Raw genomic sequence first — 13,006 nt, forward strand, 5'->3', positions numbered from 1 at the left:
CAGTGACACCCTTCCCCACACACTGAAACACGTCCCCACACACTGAAGCACTTCCCCATGCACTGAAACACCTTGCCCACACACTGAAACCCCTTCCCCACAAACTGAAACACCTTCCCCATACACTGAAACACCTTCCCCACACACTGAAAAACCTTCCCCTCACACTAAAACACCTTTACCACACACTGAAACACCTTCCGCAGACACTGAAACACCTTCTCCACATACTGAAACTCTTCCCCACACACTGAAAACCCTTCCCCACACACTGAAACCATTCCCCACAAACTGAAACCACTTCCCCTCACACTGAAACACCTTCCCCACACACTGAAACACCTTCCCCACACAATGTAACACCTTCCCCACACACTGAAACCCCTTCCCCACAAAATAAAACACATCCCCACAAACTGAAACACCTGCCCCACACACTGAAACCCCTTCCCCACACACTGAAACCCCTTCTGCACACAGTGAAACCCTTCACCACACTCTGAACCTCCTTCCCCACACACTGAAACACTTCCCCACACACAGAAACCCCTTCCCGACACACTGAAACACCTTCCGCACACACTGAAACACCATCCCCACGCACAGAAACCCCTTCCGCACACAATGAAACCCCTTCCCCACACACTGAAACACCTTCCCCACACACTGAAACCCCTTCATCACACACTGCAACCCCTTCCCAACACACTGAAAACCCTTCCACACACACTGAAACCCTTTGCCCACACACTGAAACCCCTTCTGCACACAGTGAAAACCTTCCCCACAAACTGAAACCCCTTCCCCACAAACTTAAACCCCTTCCCCAAACACTGAAACACATCCCCACACACTGAAACCACTTCCCCACACACTGAAACCCCTTCCCCCCACACTGAAACCCCTTCTTCCCAGACTGAAACCCTTCCCCCCACACTGAAACCCCTTCCGCACACACTGAAACCCATCCCCACAGACTGAAACCCATCCCCACACACTGAAACACCTACCCCACATACTGAAACACCTTCCCCACACACAGAAACACCTTCCCCACTCAATGAAACACCTAACGCACAAACTGAAACACATTCCCCACACACTGAAACCCTTTCCCACACACTGAAATCCCTTCCCCACACACTGAAACCCCTTCCCCACACACAGAAGCACATCCACACACACTGAAACTCCGTCCCCAGACACTGGAAACCCCTCCCCACACTCTGAAACCCCTTCCCCACACACTGAAACACTTCCCCCACACACTGAAACCCCAGCCCCACACACTGCAAAACATCCCCACACACTGAAACACCTTCCCCACGCACAGAAACCCCTTCCCCACACACTGAAACACTTTCCCAAACACTGAAACCCTTCCAATCACACTGAAACACATACCCCACACACTGAAACCCCTTCCCCACACACTGAAACCCCTTCCCCACACACTGAAACACTTCCCCAGACACTGAAACACCTTCCCCACACACTGAAACACATCCCCACACACCGAAACACCATCCCCACACACTGAAACCCCTTCCGCACATACTGAAACCAATCCCCACACACTGAAACCCATCCCCACACACTGAAACCCATCCCCACACACTGAAACGCCTTCCACAGACTCTGAAACCCTTCCCCACACAGTAAAACACATCCCCACACACTGAAGCACATCCCCACGCACTGAAACACCTTACCCACACACTGAAACCCCTTCCCCACACACTGAAACACCTTCCCCACACACTGAAACACCTTCACCACACACAGAAATCCCTTCCCCACACACTGAAACCCTTCCCCACACTGTGAAACCCCTACCGCACCCACTGAAACACCTTCTCCACACATTGAAACCCCTTCCCCACACACTGAAACACATTCCCCACACACTGAAACCCCTTCCGCACACAATGTAACACTTCCCCACCAACTGAAACCCATCCCCACATACTGAAACCCCTTCCCCACACATTGAAACACCTTCCCACACATTGAAACACTTCCCCACACACTGAAACAACTTCCCCACACTCTGAAACCCCTTCCGCACACACTGAAACCCATCCCCACACACTGAAACCCCTTCCCCACACACTGAAACCCATCCCCACACACTGATCCCCTTCCCCACACGCTGAAACCCCTTCCCCACACACTGAAACACCTTCCGCACACAATGAAACACATCCCCACACACTGAAACAACTTCCCCACACACTGAAACCCCTTCCCCATACACGCTGAAACACCTTCCCCACACACTGAAACACCTGCCACACATACTGAAATACCATTCCCACACACTGAAACACCTTCCCCAAACAGTGAAACCCCTTCCCCACACACTGAAACACCTGCCCTACACAATGAAATGCCATCCCCACACACTGAAACACCTTCCCCAAACAGTGAAACCCCTTCCCCACACACTGAAACCCATTCCCCACACACTGAAACACCATCCCCACACACTGAAACACCTTCCCACACACTGAAACACATTCACCACACACTGAAAACCCTCCTGCACACACTGACACACCTTCCCCAAACACTGAAACATTTCCCCACACACTGAAACCCCTTCCCCACACACTGAAACCCTTCCCCACACACTGAAACACCTTCCCCACACACTGAAACACCTTCCCCTCACACTGAAACACCTTCCCCACACACTGAAACCCCTTCATCTCACACTGCAACCCCTTCCGCACACACTGACAACCCTTCCACACACACTGAAACACCTTCCCCACACACTGAAACACCTTCCCCACACACTGAAACCCCTTGCTCACACACTGAAACCCCTTCTGCACACAGTGAAACCCTTCCCCACAAACTGAAACCCCTTCCCCACACACTTAAACCCCTTCCCCACACACTGAAACACATCCCCACACACTGAAACCACTTCACCCCACATTGAAACCCCTTCTTCCCAGACTGAAACCCTTCCCCCCACACTGAAACCCCTTCCGCACACACTGAAACCCATCCCCACACACTGAAACCCATCCCCACACACTGAAACACCTTCCCCACACACTGCAACCCTTCCCCACACACTGAAACACATCCCCACACACTGAACTATATCCCCACACACTGAATTCCCTTCCCCACAAAGTGAAACCATACCCCACACACTGAAACACCTTTCCCAAACACCGAAACCTCTTCCGCACACACTAAAACAGCCTCCCCACACACTTAAACCCCTTCCCCACACACTGAAACACCTACCCCACATACTGAAACACCTTCCCCACACACTGAAACACCTTCTCCACACAATGAAACACCTAACGCACAAACTGAAACACATTGCCCACACACTGAATCCCTTCCCCACACACTGAAACCCCTTCCCCACACACCGAAACCCTTCCCCACACACTGAAACCCCTTCCCCACACACTGAAACCCCTTCCCCACACACTGAAACACATCCACACACACTGAAACTCCTTCCCCAGACACTGGAAACCCCTCCCCACACACTGAAACCCCTTCCCCACACACTGAAACAACATCCCCACACACTGAAACCCCATCCCCACACACTGCAAAACATCCCCACACACTGAAACACCTTCCCCACACACTGAAACCCTTTCCCCACACACTGAAACTCTTTCCCAAACACTGAAACCCTTCCAAACACACTGAAACGCATACCCCACACACTGAAACCCCTTCCCCACACACTGAAACCCCATCCCCACACACTGAAAATACTTCCCCAAACACTGAAACCCCTTCCGCAAACAATGAAACACATCCCCACAAACTGAAACCCATCACAACACACTGAAACCCCTTCCCCACACACTGAAACTCCTTCCCCACACTCTGAAACACTTCCCCAGACACTGAAACACCTTTCCCACACACTGAAACACATCCCCACATACTGAAACACCATCCCCACACACTGAAACCCCTTCCGCACATACTGAAACCAATCCCCACACACTGAAACCCATCCCCACACACTGAAACGCCTTCCACAGACTCTGAAACCCTTCCCCAGACAATAAAACACATCCCCACACACTGAAACCCCTTCCCCACACACTGAAACACCTTCCCCACACACTGAAACACCTTCACCACACACTGAAATCCCTTCCCCACACACTGAAACCCTTCCCCACACTGTGAAACCCCTACCGCACCCACTGAAACACATTCTCCACACACTGAAACCCCTTCCCCACACACTGAAACACATTCCCCACACACTGAAACCCCTTCCGCACACAATGTAACACTTCCCCACCAACTGAAACCTATCCCCACATACTGAAACCCCTTCCCCACACATTGAAACACCTTCCCACACATTGTAACACTTCCCCACACACTGAAACAACTTCCCCACACTCTGAAACCCCTTCCGCGCACACTGAAACCCATCCCCACACACTGAAACTCCTTCCCCACACACTGAAACCCATCCCCACACACTGAAACCCCTTCCCCACACGCTGAAACCCATTCCCCACACACTGAAACAACTTCCGCACACAATGAAACATATCCCCACACACTGAAACACCTTCCCCACACACTGAAACCCCTTCCCCATACACACTGAAACACCTTGCCCACAATCTGAAACACCTGCCCCACACACTGAAATACCATTCCCACACACTGAAACACCTTCCCCAAACAGTGAAACCCCTTCCCCACACACTGAAACACCTGCACCACACACTGAAATACCATCCCCACACACTGAAACACCTTCCCCAAACAGTGAAACCCCTTCCCCACACACTGAAACCCCTTCCCCACACACTGAAACACCATCCCCACACACTGAAACACCTTCCCACACACTGAAACACATTCGCCACACACTGAAAACCCTCCTGCACACACTGAAACACCTTCACCACACATTGAAACATTTCCCCACACACTGAAACCCCTTCCCCACACACTGAAACCCTTCCCCACACACTGAAACACCTTCCCCACACACTGAAACACCTTCCCCTCACACTGAAACACCTTCCCCACACACTGAAACCCCTTCATCACACACTGCAACCCCTTCCCCACACACTGAAAACCCTTCCACACACACTGAAACACATTCCCCACACACTGAAACACCTTCCCCACACACTGAAACCCCTTGCTCACACACTGAAACCCCTTCTGCACACAGTGAAACCCTTCCCTACAAACTGAAACCCCTTCCCCACACACTTAAACCCCTTCCCCAAACACTGAAACACATCCCCACACACTGAAACCACTTCCCCACACACTGAAACCCCTTCCCCCCACATTGAAACCCCTTCTTCCCAGACTGGAACCCTTCCCCCCACACTGAAACCCCTTCCGCACACACTGAAACCCATCCCCACACACTGAAACCCGTCCCCACACACTGAAACCCATCCCCACACACTGAAACACCTTCCCCACACACTGCAACCCTTCCCCACACACTGAAACACATCCCCACACACTGAACTATATCCCCACACACTGAAATCCCTTCCCCACAAAGTGAAACCATACCCCACACACTGAAACACCTTTCCCAAACACCGAAACCTCTTCCACACACACTAAAACAGCCTCCCCACACACTTAAACCCCTTCCCCACACAGTGAAACCCTTTCCGCACACACTGAAAAACGTTCCGCACACACTGAAACACCTTCGCCGCCCACACTGAAAACCCCTTCCCCACACATTGAAACCCCTTCCGCACACACTGAAACACCTTCCCCACACACTGAAACCCCTTCCCCACACACTGAAACCCCTTCCGCACACAGTGAAACCCTTCCCTACACACTGAAACCCCTTCCCCACACACTGAAACCCCTTCCAGACACACTGAAACACATCCGCACACACTGAAACCCCTACCCCACACACTGAAACCCCTTCCCCACAGACTGAAAACACATCCCCCCAGATTGAAACCCTTCCCCACACTCTGAAACCCATTCCCCACGCACTGAAACACCTTCCCCACACACTGAAGCCCTTACCCACACTCTGAAACCCCTTCCCCACACACTGAAACCCTTCCCCACACACTGAAAGCCCTTCCCCACAAACTGAAACACCTTCCCCACACACTGAAAGCCCTTCCCCACAAACTGAAAGCACTTCTGCACACAGTGAAACCCTTCCCCACACACTGAATCCCCTTCCTCACACACTGATAAACATCCCCACACACTGAAGCACTTCCCCATGCACTGAAACACCTTGCCCACACACTGAAACCCCTTCCCCACACACTGAAACGCCTTCCCCACACACTGAAACACCTTCCCCACACACTGAAAAACCTTCCCCTCACACTAAAACACCTTCACCACACACTGAAACACCTTCCGCACACACTGAAACACCTTCCCCACACACTGAAACTCCTTCCCCACACTCTGAAACACTTCCCCAGACACTGAAACACCTTCCCCACACACTGAAACCCCTTGCTCACACACTGAAACCCCTTCTGCACACAGTGAAACCCTTCCCTACAAACTGAAACCCCTTCCCCACACACTTAAACCCCTTCCCCAAACACTGAAACACATCCCCACACACTGAAACCACTTCCCCACACACTGAAACCCCTTCCCCCCACATTGAAACCCCTTCTTCCCAGACTGGAACCCTTCCCCCCACACTGAAACCCCTTCCGCACACACTGAAACCCATCCCCACACACTGAAACCCGTCCCCACACACTGAAACCCATCCCCACACACTGAAACACCTTCCCCACACACTGCAACCCTTCCCCACACACTGAAACACATCCCCACACACTGAACTATATCCCCACACACTGAAATCCCTTCCCCACAAAGTGAAACCATACCCCACACACTGAAACACCTTTCCCAAACACCGAAACCTCTTCCACACACACTAAAACAGCCTCCCCACACACTTAAACCCCTTCCCCACACAGTGAAACCCTTTCCGCACACACTGAAAAACGTTCCGCACACACTGAAACACCTTCGCCGCCCACACTGAAAACCCCTTCCCCACACATTGAAACCCCTTCCGCACACACTGAAACACCTTCCCCACACACTGAAACCCCTTCCCCACACACTGAAACCCCTTCCGCACACAGTGAAACCCTTCCCTACACACTGAAACCCCTTCCCCACACACTGAAACCCCTTCCAGACACACTGAAACACATCCGCACACACTGAAACCCCTACCCCACACACTGAAACCCCTTCCCCACAGACTGAAAACACATCCCCCCAGATTGAAACCCTTCCCCACACTCTGAAACCCATTCCCCACGCACTGAAACACCTTCCCCACACACTGAAGCCCTTACCCACACTCTGAAACCCCTTCCCCACACACTGAAACCCTTCCCCACACACTGAAAGCCCTTCCCCACAAACTGAAACACCTTCCCCACACACTGAAAGCCCTTCCCCACAAACTGAAAGCACTTCTGCACACAGTGAAACCCTTCCCCACACACTGAATCCCCTTCCTCACACACTGATAAACATCCCCACACACTGAAGCACTTCCCCATGCACTGAAACACCTTGCCCACACACTGAAACCCCTTCCCCACACACTGAAACGCCTTCCCCACACACTGAAACACCTTCCCCACACACTGAAAAACCTTCCCCTCACACTAAAACACCTTCACCACACACTGAAACACCTTCCGCACACACTGAAACACCTTCCCCACACACTGAAACTCCTTCCCCACACTCTGAAACACTTCCCCAGACACTGAAACACCTTTCCCACACACTGAAACACATCCCCACATACTGAAACACCATCCCCACACACTGAAACCCCTTCCGCACATACTGAAACCAATCCCCACACACTGAAACCCATCCCCACACACTGAAACGCCTTCCACAGACTCTGAAACCCTTCCCCAGACACTAAAACACATCCCCACACACTGAAACCCCTTCCCCACACACTGAAACACCTTCCCCACACACTGAAACACCTTCACCACACACTGAAATCCCTTCCCCACACACTGAAACCCTTCCCCACACTGTGAAACCCCTACCGCACCCACTGAAACACATTCTCCACACACTGAAACCCCTTCCCCACACACTGAAACACATTCCCCACACACTGAAACCCCTTCCGCACACAACGTAACACTTCCCCACCAACTGAAACCTATCCCCACATACTGAAACCCCTTCCCCACACATTGAAACACCTTCCCACACATTGTAACACTTCCCCACACACTGAAACAACTTCCCCACACTCTGAAACCCCTTCCGCGCACACTGAAACCCATCCCCACACACTGAAACTCCTTCCCCACACACTGAAACCCATCCCCACACACTGAAACCCCTTCCCCACACGCTGAAACCCATTCCCCACACACTGAAACAACTTCCGCACACAGTGAAACATATCCCCACACACTGAAACACCTTCCCCACACACTGAAACCCCTTCCCCATACACACTGAAACACCTTGCCCACAATCTGAAACACCTGCCCCACACACTGAAATACCATTCCCACACACTGAAACACCTTCCCCAAACAGTGAAACCCCTTCCCCACACACTGAAACACCTGCACCACACACTGAAATACCATCCCCACACACTGAAACACCTTCCCCAAACAGTGAAACCCCTTCCCCACACACTGAAACCCCTTCCCCACACACTGAAACACCATCCCCACACACTGAAACACCTTCCCACACACTGAAACACATTCGCCACACACTGAAAACCCTCCTTCACACACTGAAACACCTTCACCACACATTGAAACATTTCCCCACACACTGAAACCCCTTCCCCACACACTGAAACCCTTCCCCACACACTGAAACACCTTCCCCACACACTGAAACACCTTCCCCTCACACTGAAACACCTTCCCCACACACTGAAACCCCTTCATCACACACTGCAACCCCTTCCCCACACACTGAAAACCCTTCCACACACACTGAAACACATTCCCCACACACTGAAACACCTTCCCCACACACTGAAACCCCTTGCTCACACACTGAAACCCCTTCTGCACACAGTGAAACCCTTCCCTACAAACTGAAACCCCTTCCCCACACACTTAAACCCCTTCCCCAAACACTGAAACACATCCCCACACACTGAAACCACTTCCCCACACACTGAAACCCCTTCCCCCCACATTGAAACCCCTTCTTCCCAGACTGGAACCCTTCCCCCCACACTGAAACCCCTTCCGCACACACTGAAACCCATCCCCACACACTGAAACCCGTCCCCACACACTGAAACCCATCCCCACACACTGAAACACCTTCCCCACACACTGCAACCCTTCCCCACACACTGAAACACATCCCCACACACTGAACTATATCCCCACACACTGAAATCCCTTCCCCACAAAGTGAAACCATACCCCACACACTGAAACACCTTTCCCAAACACCGAAACCTCTTCCACACACACTAAAACAGCCTCCCCACACACTTAAACCCCTTCCCCACACAGTGAAACCCTTTCCGCACACACTGAAAAACGTTCCGCACACACTGAAACACCTTCGCCGCCCACACTGAAAACCCCTTCCCCACACATTGAAACCCCTTCCGCACACACTGAAACACCTTCCCCACACACTGAAACCCCTTCCCCACACACTGAAACCCCTTCCGCACACAGTGAAACCCTTCCCTACACACTGAAACCCCTTCCCCACACACTGAAACCCCTTCCAGACACACTGAAACACATCCGCACACACTGAAACCCCTACCCCACACACTGAAACCCCTTCCCCACAGACTGAAAACACATCCCCCCAGATTGAAACCCTTCCCCACACTCTGAAACCCATTCCCCACGCACTGAAACACCTTCCCCACACACTGAAGCCCTTACCCACACTCTGAAACCCCTTCCCCACACACTGAAACCCTTCCCCACACACTGGAACACCATCCCCAGACACTGAAACCCCTTCCGCACATACTGAAACACCTTCCCCACACACTGAAAGCCCTTCCCCACAAACTGAAAGCACTTCTGCACACAGTGAAACCCTTCCCCACACACTGAATCCCCTTCCTCACACACTGATAAACATCCCCACACACTGAAGCACTTCCCCAAGCACTGAAACACCTTGCCCACACACTGAAACCCCTTCCCCACACACTGAAACGCCTTCCCCACACACTGAAACACCTTCCCCACACACTGAAAAACCTTCCCCTCACACTAAAACACCTTCACCACACACTGAAACACCTTCCGCACACACTGAAACACCTTCTCCACACACTGAAACACCTTTCCCAAACACCGAAACCTCTTCCACACACACTAAAACAGCCTCCCCACACACTTAAACCCCTTCCCCACACAGTGAAACCCTTTCCGCACACACTGAAAAACGTTCCGCACACACTGAAACACCTTCGCCGCCCACACTGAAAACCCCTTCCCCACACATTGAAACCCCTTCCGCACACACTGAAACACCTTCCCCACACACTGAAACCCCTTCCCCACACACTGAAACCCCTTCCGCACACAGTGAAACCCTTCCCTACACACTGAAACCCCTTCCCCACACACTGAAACCCCTTCCAGACACACTGAAACACATCCGCACACACTGAAACCCCTACCCCACACACTGAAACCCCTTCCCCACAGACTGAAAACACATCCCCCCAGATTGAAACCCTTCCCCACACTCTGAAACCCATTCCCCACGCACTGAAACACCTTCCCCACACACTGAAGCCCTTACCCACACTCTGAAACCCCTTCCCCACACACTGAAACCCTTCCCCACACACTGGAACCCCATCCCCAGACACTGAAACCCCTTCCGCACATACTGAAACACCTTCCCCACACACTGAAAGCCCTTCCCCACAAACTGAAAGCACTTCTGCACACAGTGAAACCCTTCCCCACACACTGAATCCCCTTCCTCACACACTGATAAACATCCCCACACACTGAAGCACTTCCCCATGCACTGAAACACCTTGCCCACACACTGAAACCCCTTCCCCACACACTGAAACGCCTTCCCCACACACTGAAACACCTTCCCCACACACTGAAAAACCTTCCCCTCACACTAAAACACCTTCACCACACACTGAAACACCTTCCGCACACACTGAAACACCTTCTCCACATACTGAAACACTTCCCCACACACTGAAAACCCTTCCCCACACACTGAAACCATTTCCCACACACTGAAACACCTTCACCACACACTGCAACCCCTTCCCCACACACTGAAAAACCTTCCGCACACACTGAAACACCTTCCCCACACACTGAAACACCTTCCCCACACACTGAAACCCCTTGCCCACACACTGAAACCCCTTCTGCACACAGTGCAACCCTTCCCCACAAACTGAAACCCCTTCCCCAAACACGGAAAGCCCTTCCCCAAACACTGAAACACATCCCCACACACTGAAACCACTTCCCCACATACTGAAACCCCTTCCCCCCACACTGAAACCACTTCTTCCCACACTGAAACCCTTCCCCCCACACTGAAACCCCTTCCGCACACACTGAAAACCATCCCCACAGACTGAAACCCATCCCCACACTGAAACCCATCCCCACACACTGAAACACCTTCCCCACACACTGAAACCCTTCCCCACACACTGAAACACATCCCCACGCACTGAAACATATCCCCACACACTGAAACACCTTCCCCACAAAGTGAAACCATACCCCACACACTGAAACACCTTTCCAAAACAACGAAACCCCTTCCACACACACTAAAACAGCCTCCCCACACACTGAAACCCCTTCCCCACACACTGAAACACCGACCTCACATACTGAAACACCTTCCCCACACACTGAGACACCTTCCCCACACAATGAAACACCTAACGCACAAACTGAAACACATTCCCCACACACTGAAACCCATCCCCACACACTGAAACCCCTTCCCCACACACTGAAACCCTTCCCCACACAATGAAACCCCTTCCCCACACACTGAAACCCCTCCCCACACACTGAAACCCCTTCCCCACACACTGAAACACCTTCCCAACACACTGAAACCCCATCCCCACACACTGCAAAACATCCCCACACACTGAAACACCTTCCCCACACACTGAAACCCCTTCCCCACACACTGAAAACCTTTCCCAAATACTGAAACCCATTCACCACACACTGAAACACTTTCCCCACACACTGAAACCCTTCCAAACACACTGAAACACATACCCCACACACTGCAACCCCTTCCCCACACACTGAAACCCCTTCCGCACACACTGAAAATACTTCCCCAAACACTGAAACCCCTTCCGCAAACAATGAAACCCATCCCCACAAACTGAAACCCATCAAAACACACTGAAACCCCTTCCCCACACACTGAAACACCTTTCCCACACACTGAAACACCTTCCCCACACACTGAAACCCCTTCCGCACACACTGAAACCAATCCCCACAGACTGAAACCCATCCCCACACACTGAAGACCATCCCCACACACTGAAACACCTTCCCCACACTCTGAAACCCTTCCCCACACACAAAAACACATCCCCACACACTGAAGCACATCCCCACGCACTGAAACACCTTACCCACACACTGAAACACCTTCCCCACTCACTGATACGCTTCCCCACACACTGAAGCCCCTTACCCACACACTGAAACACCTTCCCCACACACTGCAACACCTTCCCCACACAATGAAACCCATCCCCACAAACTGAAACCCATGCCCACACACTGAAACCCCTTCCTCGCACACGTGAAACCCCTTCCCCACACACTGAGTCCCCTTCTGCACACACTGAAACCCTTCCCCACCCACTGCAACTCATCCCCACACACAGAAACCCCTCCCCCCACACTGAATCCCCTTCTGCACACACTGAAACCCTTCCCCACCCACTGCA

This window comes from Heterodontus francisci, chromosome 10 (assembly GCF_036365525.1).
Source record: "Heterodontus francisci isolate sHetFra1 chromosome 10, sHetFra1.hap1, whole genome shotgun sequence".
NCBI classification, from domain to species: Eukaryota; Metazoa; Chordata; class Chondrichthyes; order Heterodontiformes; family Heterodontidae; genus Heterodontus; species Heterodontus francisci.